The sequence below is a fragment of the Ostrea edulis genome, chromosome 2 (genome assembly GCF_947568905.1).
Source record: "Ostrea edulis chromosome 2, xbOstEdul1.1, whole genome shotgun sequence".
Lineage (NCBI taxonomy): Eukaryota > Metazoa > Mollusca > Bivalvia > Ostreida > Ostreidae > Ostrea > Ostrea edulis.
This window is the reverse complement of record NC_079165.1, coordinates 44,564,252-44,580,984: the sequence shown is the minus strand read 5'-3', so window position 1 is coordinate 44,580,984 and position 16,733 is coordinate 44,564,252. Positions and strand designations below refer to the sequence as shown.

Here is a 16,733-nt window from a genome sequence, read left to right as displayed (position 1 = left end):
ATTTTGGCATTGGTATCTATATCCAAAACAGAACAAAGACAACCCGAAGTTAGCACGAGGACGGAACTGTATCAAAGCATCCTAATTTTGGATATTTGATCCGCCTACATATTGAACGCGGGAAATATAACGCAATTGATGTAAACAGTACATTGTGACGTCATATTCAGCGTCGTTATTTAGCAAATTTACAAACATAGCGTTTGAACCACAACAAAAAACATGGCGTTAATCGTGGAGTGATTATATACACGTATGGTTAAGAAAATAAGATTTACAGGTTTTTACGGATTTTATGTAACATCTCAGAACGACGTGAACTAGGGTAGACGAGATTCAAAATGGAGGAATACATGTCCACGCGCTAATATTCGAATCGACGCCATTGGTACCAAACTTTTCAAGTTCCATAGGTATGGTTTAATTTTTCATTATTTTCCTATATTTTCCTTTTAAACATGTATATACGTGTTACCTATAGGGAGAGCTCCGCTCTCACGGCCCTTCGGGCCGTGAGAGGGCTTCGCCCTCTATTATTTTTTTTCAAGTTGCCAGAAATTTTACTGAACTTCCATTTTCGTTGCACATAAGAATCTTAAGAGCATCAGAGAGACACATAGCGTGGGGTTTTTTTTCCTGAAGGGGGGGGGGGTAGCAGAGGATAACTCGCGATCGTCTAAAATTCTTGACTATCAAACGAAAATAAAAAAGGGTCCAAAAAATCCATAACAGATGTTCTCTATTCCAAACTTCAACACCATACATGTAAAGAAGGGCGCGGATTCATCCTACCATGCAATGTAAGGGGGGAGGGGGTGTCAGTCAGTATATCATAATTCGCAAGGGATAATTTACTATGCATGTGAATATAATGGAAAATTCAACTTTATCAAAGTTAAAAGTATCCCGTCTCTGATTTAAAGCGCATGAGAGTAAAGGATATCAAATTGGAATGGGATGGTGGTAAAACGTCTTTCTTTTAGATCCAGTGGTACGGTATGTATCAATATCTCACCAGAGATCATAGAACGTAGAACTGACTTCATAATGACTTATGAAGGTGATCGGTGGGGAAATAAAATATTCTGGTGATATTACTGGTTCTACAGGTGTATATTTTGTAGACAGTGGAGGGGTGGTGGTGTGTACACAACATCTGTACACGTACACTACCCACTTCACGTGTCTGTGCATTATGCAAGCACTAGTGTTTGCAAACCTTTATAAGACACATGAAAGACTGCATTGAAGATAATGGCAGGGATGTTACTTAGGATCAACAAGCTCCACTTTTAATTTGGTGTCTATGCATCAAATAAAGTATTTCTCATCTCCCACAAAATCTTTAAAGAACACTATAACAAGAGATGGGAGATGTCTCTCATTATTCATAAAAATAATTGTCATTAACATTATATTCTTTTAGCCCCTTAACTGGCCCTGTGAAATGCAGAACCACATGACCTCTACCCTTGCCCTTGGTGACTAGGTATACAGACTGTTGAATAGCAGTTGACCTTTGCTGTTCACTACAACAACCTTTTTCCAAGACCACCAATTCTTTTTTAAACACAACTTCCAAGAAATTCAATAAAATGGGAAAGTCTAACAGATTGAAACACACAAGAGTCAATGTACTATAATCATGATTTTATGCTTGTTTATAAGGAACTCCTTGGGAGAAATTAAAAATATTTTTAATATTTACATGTATGATCAAGATTCCTTATAACCAATATTCTTTCAAGCTTAACAAGGTTATTATGATGTGCATTGAAAATAGTTATTCTTAAAGGGGCATTAGCTGTCATTTTGATACCAAAAAAAAAATTAAATGAAATTTGCTCCATATCATACATGTATATTTCAGTGATAACACTAGTATTTAATTATTTCAAACACCTTTTAACCCCCAAAACAGGCACATGAATGTGTATGAATATCACATGAATTTTGGTGATTAAATGATTATTGTCTTGCAAGACAATAATTCGTCCTTATGTATTTCTATACACTAAAAGTGACAATCTATTGTTGTTTTATTAGGTTTCTCATGTTTTTGTACAAAATAAATATTATTATTAGGCATTAATATATATTCTTATTGAGAGATTTTGAATAAAAAGGTTGCCATCACTTTCACAGCTAATGCCCCTTTGACAAACTACATAGCATATCATAATTAACTTGCTGTTAATGAATATGTAACTCTTAAATTAGGTTAAGAGAATTTGATACCAAAGTGCAGAATATTATATTGTAAAATTTACAAAGGTGCAGCCTTGAAATTTATTAAACATAACAATAATATGATTTCACAAAGTGTATTAATCAATAATTGACAGTATAACTTATACCATTCATAAATGTATTTTAACATAATGCATTTAGTACTACTGTGTGCTGGATTATTTTTCAACCCCATGTAAATAATAAATTACATTCAAGAGCAACAACTCTTCTAGACACATATTCTGTTCTGAACACATTCTCTTCCATAGTCATAAGATATACATCATCATTTAAACTAATGTGTTAACATGTGCATACCATAGGAAAAGATTTCACACACATATATCATAACCTATTATCCAATGTGGAGATGTACATGGACTCCAAAGTTTAGATATTGTATGTCTAAAAATATGTTCATTTGAAATATTAATAAGTACAAATGTACAATGTCAGCTACAATATGACTTGAGGATTTTTTTTCAAGTTTTTCATAGCAAAATCATGATGGTATGTAAATCTATCCAAATACATAAGGGTCTTAGTACAATTTCCATCACATCCATTCATATTCCTGGTCATCCTATCTCCAACAATCTAGATATTACTTAGTTCTCTCCATGCCGAAACACATAGGACCGAGACTCTCTCCAATCCACTCTGTTCTATTGCTACCATCTTGATCTCATTCAAGTTTCTCCATTCTGCAATCTCTCTTTCTGCTTCTACTGTTCCTCTCCGGGTTGTTTTCGGCCTCTTAAATGCCCTCTTCCCTTCTGATGTCCAACCTAACGCCATCTCACTGTCATTGTCACCTCCCCTCCATAGTCCTGGCTGCCACTTCCCTGTTTTCCATAATTTTCTGCTACTTTATCCCCAGTATCCTCTGCAAGCATCTGATATGGTAAGTATCTATTGACTTTCCAGCTATTCACCTTCCAAGACATGGACATGCAAAATTTCTGAAAAAATAAATGCAAATATACCCTATGATAAATTTTAAATACATGCGTCTTAAACAGTACAAGAGGCCAAAGAGCCACATCGCTCAACGGAGTCACCTTGGCCCTGCCATTGTACAGCTGTTGTGATTTTAAAAAGATTTCAGTCTTTATTCCTATGAAAAATGTTGATCTCATATTGTGGCCCCAGCCTACATGAACCCCAAGGATCACAACATTACTGAAAATGAATTCACATTACACAGAAATGCCTCAACACCAATATGATCGACAAGATCTTGCTGTTCTGGATAAGACCAAGGTCACAAGGTAATTGATCATGGTACATGCATGATACAAAAGATCTTGCCATAAGAAATCTATATATTAAATATGAAAGCTCTGTCTTAAGTAGTTGAGATATTGAATAGGTCAGATTTTTATCAAAAGTAAGTCAAACTTCCAGGTCAAAGTCACAAGATCAAACACCGTTGCATCACATGAAAGAACTTTTTGTAAAAAATGTATATACAAAATATAAAAGCCCTAGCTTAAATAGTTCAAGAGATATTTTTAAAAACCTTTATCCCCTATTGTGGCCCACCCTACCCTCGGGGCCATGATTTTAACAAAATTGAATCTGCACTATGTCAGAGAGCTGTCATGTAAATTTGAACTTTTCTGGCCCAGTGGTTCTTGCGGAGATTTTTAAATGCCCCCCCCCCCGCCTATTTTTACATTTTTGTGATTATCGCCCCTTTGAAGGGGGCATAGTCTTTCATTTCAACAAACTTGAATCCCTTTAACACATGGATGATCTATACCAAGTTTGATTGAATTTGGCCCAGTGGTTCTGGAGAAGATGAAAATGTGAAAAGTTTACAGACAGATGGCAGATACAAAGTGATTAAAATAGCTTACTTGAGCTTTCAGCTCAGGTGAACTAACAATATATCTTTTAAGATGTTTCAGCATATATATATCTTTTATTAATAATAACTTCTTACCCTGTCCCTTTTCTTTTCAGTGGAATGAAATCTGGGTTGTAAGATGGTAGATACATTTTTATCCATTCTTCAGCTTTCTGGAAATGTCATTTTGGAGTTTCAGGCAGGCTTTGTTTCCTGAAATAAACTTTAATTAAAAAAAAATGTTTAGAATTTCTGACTTAATTTTGAACTACATGTATTTGGAATAAGTAAATACTTGTAATGTTCAAGGGACATTATATGGAACGAGCACATGGGATTTTAATATCATTTATATGTATATACTTAGCTGTTACCTTCCCATTGCATGTGTCATCTGCTGATTCATAATGGCCTTTCTTGTTTTTCCTTGATATTTCGAGTTGTACTCCCTTTTCGTCTCAATTACATTGGTTTCCATCTCATGATCTGTCTGAATATTGAAACTGTTATAAGATTTTTCATATGAATTAAAATGTAGATATTACTGGAGACTATTATTTTCATATAATTTGTCCATTTAACAAGCCTAAAAGATCTTGTATGCAGATGCTTTGTGTTACCACCATGGTTTTGACCTTCAATTCTTATTGAATCTAATCTGGGTAGATCTACAGTTCACGCTTGCCTTTTATATTGCATCAAAATTATTTGCCTGCATCATTAAAATTGCATGTGATGCACGTTATACGTATAAATTACACCTTCTTTGAAAAGTAACATAAAGTCAAAGGTCATAGTTAAAAAAGATAATATGGTAGATCCATGAAAGTAGGTTCAAAGTAGCTTATCACCTCCATTATGATAGGATAAACTTCCTGAAGCTGGAATATTACAAAATTTTACTTATTAGATTTAGAGTTTGATACAATCTTTTTAATAGATAAAAAACACCCTAGACATTTGTTCCTTACATTTATATTTACTATTACCTTAATTTGCTAATTAATACATGCAAAGGTAGCAGTATGTTTACTACATTCTTTGGTTGTGTGGCACTAGCATCTATAGCTTGATTATTGGAGACAGACCTCTTAATACATGTACCTGGACAGATTAAGAATAAAAGGTAGCTGGACATTACCTGAGCCCAGGAAGCAGAGTGGACAGGTGTTAATAAGCATAGGCTGGGACCAGAGATGACCAATGTACCTGTTATTGTTATGAAAACATCACTAACCCACCCTCAAATGTTTATTCAACAGTTAAAATGAAGATTGATGATTGATGAAACAATACTTATACTAAGGTAGTTCTTGTTAAATTAAGGAATTTGAACAGAAACTTTTACATCTCCCCAATTCAACAGAGTCATAGTTTGTACATTATTTATGTAATATTATGACTTATAAGTATATTATATATACCAAACAATTTTCAATCGACCAGTATTAACCAGTTTTAACCAGTATTGACCACCGGCCTCATATTGACCACTTTTTTGCCAACCCTGCCCCGGGCATAGACATATAACAGATATGAGTTATCCGTTTTATGTCTATGTGAATACATACTGCAACTTTGCATTCTGAACAATTAAACATACACATTTATATAATTATACAAGTCCATATTGCTCTTTTTCCAGCCAATTGTGCATTTACTAGTTCTGGTATACATTCTATAACTGATGAATTTGATTACATCCCTCGGGTCCCCCATTTTCATCTTAACACTTTAGACCCCCCCCCCCCCTTGATATCCACTCCCCCAAATCAATGTCTACTTTCCGATTTTTTGTTGGGGGTTGGACGAAAATACAATGATCATTTCGATGTAATGGGATTGTGAAACCAGTAGGATAATTTGGTTCAGACAGTGAGTTTTGCATTTCATTCATGCATAGAATAGCCCTACTTACCTGATCTCACCTCTGATATGTCCAGGTATCTATGTTTGCCCTACTTTCAGTTTTCTATTCTTCATGGGATTTATGCGATTAATCGTTGTTCATTATTTTCACTGGTCTACATAACGGTAAGAAAGAAATAAAGAAGTTTTTCCTTCAACGTATCCGCTTCGTTTGTTTATTGCCGCCATTGCGCACTAGCATTCCGGATAAATACTAACTACCGGATACGTCTCTTTCATTTCGCTCATTTCCGCGCGAGACCATGGGTTGTTTTCATCTGCCCGTGTAGCACATTCTATAAATAAGAATGTGCTACACGGGTAGATGAAAACAACCCATGGTCTCGCGCGGAAATGAGCGAAATGAAAGAGACGTATCCGGTAGTTAGTATTTATCGATCCGGAATGCTAGTGCGCAATGGCGGCAATAAACAAACGAAGCGGATACGTTGAAGGAAAAACTTCTTTATTTCTTTCTTACCGTTATGTAGACCAGTGAAAATAATGAACAACGATTAATCGCATAAATCCCATGAAGAATAGAAAACTGAAAGTAGGGCAAACATAGATCCCTGGACATATCAGAGGTGAGGTCAGGTAAGTAAGGCTATACATGAATGAAATGCAAAACTCAGTCTGAACCAAATTATCCTACTGGTTTCCCCAACAAAAAATCGGAAAGTAGACATTGATTTGGGGGAGTGGACATCAACGGGGGGGGGGGGGGGGGGGGGGGGCTAAAGTATTAAGATGAAAATGGGGGGGGGGGGGGGGGGGGGGCGAGGGATGTAATCAAATTCATCAGTTATAGCATGTATACCAGAACTAGTAAATGCACAATTGGCTGGAAAAAGAGCAATATGGACTTGTATAATTATATAAATGTGTATGTTTAATTGTTCAGAATGCAAAGTTGCAGTATGTATTCACATAGACATATAACGGATAACATATCTCTGTTATATGTCTATGCCCGGGGCAGGGTTGGCAAAAAAGTGGTCGATATGAGGCCGGTGGTCAATACTGGTTAATACTGGTCGATTGAAAATTGTTTGTAATAATATACTTATGTCATAATATTACATAAATAATGTACAAATGACTCTGTTGAATTGGGGAGATGTAAAAGTTTCTGTTCAAATTCCTTAATTTAACAAGAACTACCTTAGTATAAGTATTGTTTCATCAATCTTCATTTTAACTGTTGAATAAACATTTGAGGGTGGGTAAGTGATGTTTTCACAACAATAACAGATACACTGATCATCTCTGGTCCCAGCCTATGCGTATTTTATAAAACACCTGTCCACTCTGCTTCCTGGGCTCAGGTAATGTCCAGCTACCTTTTATTCTTAATCTGTCCAGGTACATGTATTAAGAGGTCTGTCTCCAATAATCAAGCTATGTTATAGAACTGTGACCCTCTGGTAGGTACTGAAGATATTTCGGTCAGTTTTAGCAAACCAAATATATTAAACTTATGAAATTACATTTGATTATCTAATGAAAAATATTAATCAACAATTGATCCATATATTATAATGAAAAGACTTAATTTATCTTTATCTTTGCAAGAAATGTACAAAAATAGGAAAATGGACAGTTTAAATCACAATTGACCATTATTGACCACTTGGGGAGTATTGACCGGGACGGTTAAAACCACTGGTTAAAACGGGGGGGGGGGGGGGGGGGGGGGGGGGCGGTTTTAACCGCCCAACCCTGCTATGCCTCTATGGTATTCAGAGATAGATCATACTAACTACATGTAATTACTTTTTCTTTAATTAAGTGAATTTATACATCTCCTAACTATTACTTTATGGCATAAATTGAAGATTCAGTCCCTGGTGTTGGAGATCTTTTATCTTGAAAACAATAGATGCTAGTGCCACACAACCAAAGAATGTAGTAAACATACTGCTACCTTTGCATGTATTAATTAGCAAATTAAGGTACTAGTAAATATAAATGTAAGGAACAAATGTCTAGGGTATTTTTTATCTATTAAAAAGATTGTATCAAACTCTAAATCTAATTAGTAAAATTTTGTAATATTCCAGCTTCAGGAAGTTTATCCTATCATAATGGAGGTGATAAGCTACTTTGAACCTACTTTCATGGATCTACCATATTATCTTTTTTAACTATGACCTTTGACTTTATGTTACTTTTCAAAGAAGGTGTAATTTATACGTATAACGTGCATCACATGCAATTTTAATGATGCAGGCAAATAATTTTGATGCAATATAAAAGGCAAGCGTGAACTGTAGATCTACCCAGATTAGATTCAATAAGAATTGAAGGTCAAAATCATGGTGGTAACACAAAGCATCTGCATACAAGATCTTTTAGGCTTGTTAAATGGACAAATTATATGAAAATAATAGTCTCCAGTATAAATATCTACATTTTAATTCATATGAGAAATCTTATAACAGTTTCAATATTCAGACAGATCATGAGATGGAAACCAATGTAATTGAGACGAAAAGGGAGTACAACTCGAAATATCAAGGAAAAACAAGAAAGGCCTTTGTAATCAGCAGATGATGTCCTATACAACCATCCTTCCATGACACATGCAATGGGAAGGTAACACCTAAGTATATACATATAAATGATATTAAAATCCCATGTGCTCATTCCATATAATGTCCCTTGAACATTACAAGTATTTACTTATTCCAAATACATGTAGTTCAAAATCAAGTCAGAAATTCTAAACATTTTTTTTAAATTAAAGTTTATTTCAGGAAACAAAGCCTGTGTGAAACTCCAAAATGACTGTGGTAGTGTGAGTGATATGGCATTCCTACTAGCTCTGGCTAGTGGGTTAACCCTTTAGCTCGATTGGTAGAGTGCTGGACTTTAGTGTCAGAGACCCGGGTTCAAATCCCATCAGAGGCATAAAATTGTCTCTGTTACATTTGGCGCCCACGTTGGGACCTGGGTTATCTCTGGCGGGTGAGAGATATTGTCTTCAGTACTTCGCCCCACAGGTGTTGGCACTCCGGAAGAGTCAGGGACGACTCTTAAAAAGGAGGGGGACAATGTGGTAGTGTGAGTGATATGGCATTCCTACTAGCTCTGGCTAGTGGGTTAACCCTTTAGCTCGATTGGTAGAGTGCTGGACTTTAGTGTCAGAGACCCGGGTTCAAATCCCATCAGAGGCATAAAATTGTCTCTGTTACATGACATTTCCAGAAAGCTGAAGAATGGATAAAAATGTATCTACCATCTTACAACCCAGATTTCATTCCACTGAAAAGAAAAGGGACAGGGTAAGAAGTTATTATTAATAAAAGATATATATATGCTGAAACATCTTAAAAGATATATTGTTAGCTCACCTGAGCTGAAAGCTCAAGTAAGTTATTTTAATCACTTTGTATCTGCCATCTGTCTGTAAACTTTTCACATTTTCATCTTCTCCAGAACCACTGGGCCAAATTCAATCAAACTTGGCATAGATCATCCATGGGTTAAGGGGATTCAAGTTTGTTGAAATGAAAGACTATGCCCCCTTCAAAGGGGCGATAATCACAAAAATGTAAAAATAGGTGGGGGGGGGGGGCATTTAAAAATCTCCGCTAGAACCACTGGGCCAGAAAAGTTCAAATTTACATGACAGCTCTCTGACATAGTGCAGATTCAATTTTGTTAAAATCATGGCCCCGAGGGTAGGGTGGGCCACAATAGGGGATAAAGGTTTTGCATACAAGTATATAGGAAAAATCTTTTTTAAAAATATCTCTTGAACTATTTAAGCTAGGGCTTTTATATTTTGTATATACATTTTTTACGAAAAGTTCTTTCATGTGATGCAACGGTGTTTGATCTTGTGACTTTGACCTGGAAGTTTGACCTACTTTTGATAAAAATCTGACCTAGGCTATTCAATATCTCAACTATTTAAGACAGAGCTTTCATATTTTGTATATAGATTTCTTATGGCAAGATCTTTTGTATCATGCATGTACCATAATCAATTACCTTGTGACCTTGGTCTTATCCAGAACAGCAAGATCTTGTCGATCATATTGGTGTTGAGGCATTTCTGTGTAATGTGAATTCATTTTCAGTAATGTTGTGATCCTTGGGGTTCATGTAGGCTGGGGCCACAATATGGGATCAACATTTTTCATAGGAATAAAGACTGAAATCTTTTTAAAATCACAACAGCTGTACAATTGGCAGGGCCAAGGTGACTCCATTGAGTGATGTGGCTCTTTGGCCTCTTGTACTGTTTAAGACGCATGTATTTAAAATTTATCATAGGGTATATTTGCATTTATTTTTTCAGAAATTTTGCATGTCCATGTCTTGAAAGGTGAATAGCTGGAAAGTCAATAGATGCTTACCATATCAGATGCTTGCAGAGGATACTGGGGATAAAGTAGCAGAAAATTATGGAAAACAGGGAAGTGGCAGCCAGGACTATGGAGGGGAGGTGACAATGACAGTGAGATGGCGTTAGGTTAGACACCAGAAGGGAAGAGGGCATTTAAGAGACCGAAAACAACCTGGAGAGGAACAGTAGAAGCAGAAAGAAAGATTGCAGAATGGAGAAACTTGAATGAGATCAAGATGGTAGCAATAGAAGAGAGTGGATTGGAGAGAGTCTCAGTCCTGTGTTTTGGCATGGAGAGAACTAAGTAATGTCTAGATTGTTGGAGATGGATGACCAGGAATATGAATGGATGTGATGGAAACTGTACTAAGACCCTTATGTATTTGGGCTCGAAATAAAGGACACCACAGAGTCGTCCACTTCTGCTTCATACTTAGATATTTTATTGAAAGTAGACATTAACGGCAAACTAACAACTCAACTGTATGACAAACGGGATGATTTCAGCTTCTCCATCGTCAACTTCCCATATTTATGTAGCAATATTCCATTATCACCTGCATATGGTGTTTATATATCTCAACTGATTCGATATGCAAGAGCTTGTTCTGGGTATAGTCAGTTTTTAAATCGAGGTAAGCTACTGACAAACAAGTTGATGGTACAGGGATTTCAACAGTCTCGATTGAAGTCAGCATTTCGCAAATTCTATGGTCGTTATAACGATCTAGTTCGTCAATACAACCTCGCATTGGGTCAAATGCTGTCTGACGTGTTTCATACCGATTGTTAAGCCGTTCTTGGCACACTGATTTTGACTGCGGATAACTCCGTTTACCTGATCAGGATATAGGGCTCACGGCTGGTGTGTCCAGGGGTCCGTGTTTGCCCAACTATCTATTTTGTATTGCTTGTAGGAGTTATGAGATTGATCACTGTTCGTTATCTTCACCTTGCATATATACAATTAAGAGCATTAAATTAGCCTATTGTTTTTCGATTGTGTTGTTAAATACGTAGAACCACGGGGCTGACCCTTCATTTGTTTGACATCGTTCAATTTCTGTTATTTTCACATGCAAACTAAGTTATTTTCACATGTGAAATAAGATTAATTGGCGGATTGGCCCCCACCCCACTATTTTGGTGGTAGTAATGAATGGTAAAAATGTAACAATGAATGAACTGATCAATTGAAGGATGAACGGAGTCCCCTCCCTCCAATATTTAGGAGTACGAAGTTTGGGCAAAAGAGACATTTTAGGTTCCTTTTCTAGAAAGCTTGTCAACTTCTCCGACGACTGTCCCTACACTTTGAAAAACGATGCTGCGTGTCTGCGTACTATTCTAAATCTTTCCAAAATAATCACTCAGCGATACGAATTAAAATGTTTTTGCAATAGGCAGCCGCTATGTTTAAATTAAGTGGCGGCCGCCAGATAAAATAACTGTCGGCCGCCAGCTAATTTATATGGCTGCCGCCAGTTAATAAGTGGCGGCCGCCATGCATAAATTAAGTGGCGGCCGCCAGTTAAATAAATATTAATTCTATACCCTGGCACCTATCGGCTTCCGTACTTAAGAGCATTAAATTATTGTTTTTCGATTGTGCTGTTAAATACGTAGAACCACGGGGCTGACCCTCCATTTTTTTGACAACGTTCAATTTCTGTTATTTTCACATGCAAACTAAATTATTTTCACATGTGAAATAAGATTAATTGACGATGCTGCGTGCTATTCTAAATCTTTCCAAAATAATCACTCAGCCATACAAATTAAAATGTTTTTGCAATTGGCAGCCGCCATGTTTAAATTAAGTGGCGACCGCCAGATGAAATAACTGGCGGCCGCCGGTTAATTTCTATGGCGGCCGGCAGTTAATTTATATGGCGGCCGCCAGAAAAGAAGTGGCGGCCGCCAGTTAAATTAAGTGGCGGTCGCCACATAAATTAAGTGGCGGCCGCCAGTTAAATAAATATTAATTCTATACCTTGGCACCTATCGGCTTCCGTACAAACGTCATTGCAGGATACAATCGTGGTTTGTTTTTTGAACGCAGAGTACAACCAACCCTTACACCAATTTACTAGGCCACATTTAAAAATATGTTTGTTTCCCCTCTCCCGACCCTAAATTTCAGAGGAAGGTCGGTAGGTAGGTAAAAAGTTTTTTTTTTTTTAGCTAGCAGAATTTTATTTATTATGAAATTCCCATAACCATTAACAATGCCCGATACCAAACGTCGTGAAGCACATCATCCATGTTTCCTCATCAAACTCGTATAGTCAGTTCTCGCGTAAATTCTGCTTTGATTGCCACGTTTTGCAATTAGGGAAGGTGTCGATATTTCGGACAGTACTTCATGTATTTTGGAAATGCTCATTATCTAACCACTAAACTTAGGCATTGGACTACATGTATACATATTGGTTGATTCGACGAACATTGGGTTTCATCAGAATTTTCTCTGCTATTTATACCACATACTAACACTTAAATAAAGTTAGGGAGAATGTTGCAACTATGGACAATGGTGTTAGTTTTGGACACATGGTGTTATAAAATTGGTAAACTCGGTTGCTGTCTTTTATTTATGGTTCACTGACATTTTATGCTTTTGTTTTTTGCACATTATCTTAATTTATATATGATAGTGATTTTGATTATATTTTTAAATGATATCGGTAGATCTAGTTTACCAGAAAACGTTTCAACGAGACTTGATTTTGCCGATCAAACAAAATGGATGCTGACATCAACCAATCAGAGCTGAGTTACACATGTGCATATAATTAGGTGTTTTCCAGTTTGTAAATATAGCATTAGTTCAGAAATAAGTTAAATTGAGAATGCTTCTGATTGACTGTCAAAAATATCGCATCCGTCCGAAATATCAACACTTTCCCCTGCTGAAGAACACAACTTGCACACTGGATTGCCCCGAATTCTCTTGTTTCCGCGCTCCTCGTATAGACAACATTTCTCCATCTCGATCTTGCAGATCACTAGTCCGAATTGCGAGCCGAATTCAATGTTAAACTCACTTGTAACTAATCAATAAAACAATCATGATTCTTGTACTTATTAATATCGATTAAAAGAAAATATCAATCCAAAATTCGATATTAAACAGAAGCCAACAATTGTAGTCAACCGAATTTTCACTGCCATTTGAGCAAACGAGTCTCGTGACTCAAAACAAAGCTCGACAGTTTGATAAAATGTTTTCAAGAGACTGTTTATGTGATGAAAGAACCCATAAAATCGATATTAGTAAGTACAAGAAGAATCGTTTTATTGATTAGTTATGAGCTTAAAATTGAATTCGGCTTGTAAGTATTTGAAATCAACCAGAGAATGCCGCCTCCAGCTGGAGGGGGCGAAATTTCTAGATTTCGGACCAGAACACCTCCTGTATTCGTATTATTATTTTTTAATTTTGGATTGAAACCAAAGAAGATATAGAAAATTTTTGTCATTATAAAATACTGATCTGCACCAGAAACGACCTTGAATTTTTCTTAAAATTAAAAAAAAAACTTCACCAGAAGGTCGGTGTGAATTTTCAGACTCGGTCGGGCGAGGGGAAACAAACAATATTTTTATTTTGGCCCTATGGAGAGTGCAGATGTCCATGAGGATGGGTTAGACAGTGGCCCATAGTTTTCTTTATATAGATAATTCTTACGAATTATTTAGCCTATCAGGTGATGCAGTGAATTCTGGTTCGAATGATATATATCATTTGGTCAGATCTCCTACCACTTGCTCGACCACTTCAATACAGTTAGAGAATTTCGTGTAAATTGGTCTCTGTCGTTCGTTTTCTTCATAATTATTTAAAAAACACACACACCCAAAATTCATTATCTATAACTTTTGCGTGTCTATGAGAAAACCATGCAAAATAGGATAAAAAATCTCAAGGCGCACTAAGAAATGGGGATCTTTTATCCATACCTTTAGAGGGGATTGTCTAGTTAGGATATATGGCGAAATTATCAGTAGTTAGTGCATCCCAGTATCCAAGACATCGGTCCCCAATTTATTCTAGAGCTCTCTGTCATTGGAAAATCAGCACTTTTATGAAAGCCCGAAATCAAATAGAAGCCCATTGAATGGGCATATTTCCGTTCTCTGTGAAGAGTATTCAATTAGAACTATCCATAAAACAATATTCTACCGAGGTTAGTGTAAAGATCAAAGGAATGCCGCGGTCGTTATTCTACGATTTACCTTCATACGTATTAACTGAAAATTGATACACATCTCGCTTGCAAATGCAACAATAAAGTCGATGATTGACAATTCCATTTTATCATAATAAATATTAATCAATATATGTTGTAAAATAAATTCAGAAGTGACTGAAGAACATTTGTCATTCAGTATAAACCAATCGTCTGCATTAATCTGACAGCGAAACACATGTAATATGTACCTGATCAAGATATAGGGCTCACGGCGGGTGTGACCGGTCGACAGGTATGCTTACTCCTCCTAGGCACCTGATCCCACCTCTGGTATATCCAGGAGTCCGTGTTTGCCCAACTCTCTATTTGGTATTGCTTATAGGAGTTATGAGATTGATCACTGTTCGTTATCTTCCCCTTTCATCAAACTAAATACTTGAAATATTTAAAAAAAAGAAAAAAGAAAAGAGATTTAGAATGCCCCTATCATCTCACCCTTTTCGTCAGCAAAAAACAATGTAGACCCTTTCGGAAAATGTCATGACGTCAGAGTGATCTAATTCGTAGCAATATAGGAAAACTTCTGTGCCGTAGTAGAATAGAAATAAACTTATTGTTTTCGTATATGTTGCAAGATAACCTCCTTGATCTCGAAATGTTGTTTGAAATATAGAAAGCCTCGATCGGCTAATGCCTCGACTTTTATATTTCAAAACAACATTTCTCGACCACGGATGTTATCCTGAAACATACACGAAAACGCCGCGATATTCGTAAGATTCGATATGTTTGGGTATCCCGTAGAATTTTTATCGAAGTTCACTTCACATCTTAAGTTATTCCATATATAACGAAGCGATTGATATTGAACAATTTTGAAGGATTTGAATGATGATAATAACAATAAAAAAGTTTATTGTTAAATACTTATATGTACATGGAATTCACTTGACTGGTAAATGATTAGAAGCTCGGGGGTGACCTTTTCGCGCTTTAAACTTTTTTGAAGAGTTATTTGTCCTTTGTAAAAATAAGAAAAACCTAACTTTCTAATAATATGTGTGGTACTAAATGATTCATTTTATTTCATATTTTCATAAAAAGAAAGTGTATGTAGCTTACCAGGAGAGTTGCATGAGAAACATGCCCTTCACATAGACTTTGATCAATGTTTCTAGATGAGAAAAACCAATCAGTAAACAAAATTTTGAAAATTCCTATGGTGGATTATTTTATTTTGATAAACCCTTCAAAATGATACCATGATTACAAAAATCCCACCATCCATTTACTAGATAAGACATATGGTCGTTATACATAACATTCAGTGATGTGTTTGATACAACGCATATGATTCAGTTTCCATTGTTTTATTTGATCAAAGATTAATTTACAGAAATAAATGTGCCAAAACTGTTGTTGAGTTATCTCTCTTTGTACACAAGCTAGGCGCATTAGAAAGGACCGATAACTCTGTGGAAGAGAACGAAGCGAGGCGTATTCTTTTGTACAAATTTTACATTGAGGGAAAATGGCACAGGTGCTGTCAAGCCAGGTGCCTATGATTTTGGTACAAACAGCGATTTCAAACAAATTATTTTTTAATGAAAAAATACATGTAGGCGAAGAAAACGCGCCAAAATTCGCACGAAAGATTTCTGGCCCATTTTGGAGCCAACCGAGCTCGGCGATTTTTGCATTTAAAAAAATTCAATACTGTTCGGCACATCTACCATGTCTGCTCAACAATAAATACCGGTATACTGAAAACCACAGATCTACACTTGTTTCTGTAAATAAGTTTTGACCTCTGTATTCTAATAATATTAGTATGCAGAGGTCAAAACTGATTTATTTACAGAAACAAGTGCCTGTGCTAAGAACACTCAGGGGAAAAACTAACCATCTGGGATAAAACGTGAAAAAAGACACCCCCATAAAAAAAAGACACTTTGAATATCGAGTTAAAGTAAATATACAGATGATCCCTCCAAAAAATATTACACGAAGATTGGTATATCTGAGAGACCTACAATAAGTAAAGTCCTTTATAATGCGAAACACACTGTAGGCACCTGAAGTGTGGATAGCTTGTATAGATCATGGTACATATACCCCCCCCCCCTTCCCAAGGTGGGGGTAGTAGGGGTAATATACAAAATATCTCTACAAGCCATCCACACTTCAG

At 36.2% G+C, this 16,733-nt stretch overlaps 2 long non-coding RNA genes across 3 annotated transcripts; one reads left to right on the top strand and one right to left on the bottom strand.

Moving 5' to 3' along the window:
- Positions 1-328: 328 nt before the first annotated feature.
- On the bottom strand, positions 329-6,144 carry LOC125680586 (uncharacterized). The gene is made up of 4 exons (XR_007372002.2): positions 6,003-6,144; positions 4,459-4,574; positions 4,181-4,307; positions 329-3,194 (listed from the first exon to the last, which is right to left on the bottom strand). It is a non-coding gene; the product is annotated as an uncharacterized LOC125680586 (long non-coding RNA).
- Positions 6,145-6,406: 262 nt separating this feature from the next.
- Positions 6,407-11,343, top strand: LOC125680689 (uncharacterized). 2 transcript variants are annotated; one of them, XR_008799979.1, is made up of 4 exons: positions 6,407-6,589; positions 8,450-8,590; positions 8,752-9,279; positions 10,302-11,343. It is a non-coding gene; the product is annotated as an uncharacterized LOC125680689 (long non-coding RNA). The 2 variants fall into 2 exon arrangements; XR_008799980.1 differs by having other exon boundaries at positions 8,742-9,279.
- The last annotated feature ends 5,390 nt before the right edge of the window (positions 11,344-16,733 follow it).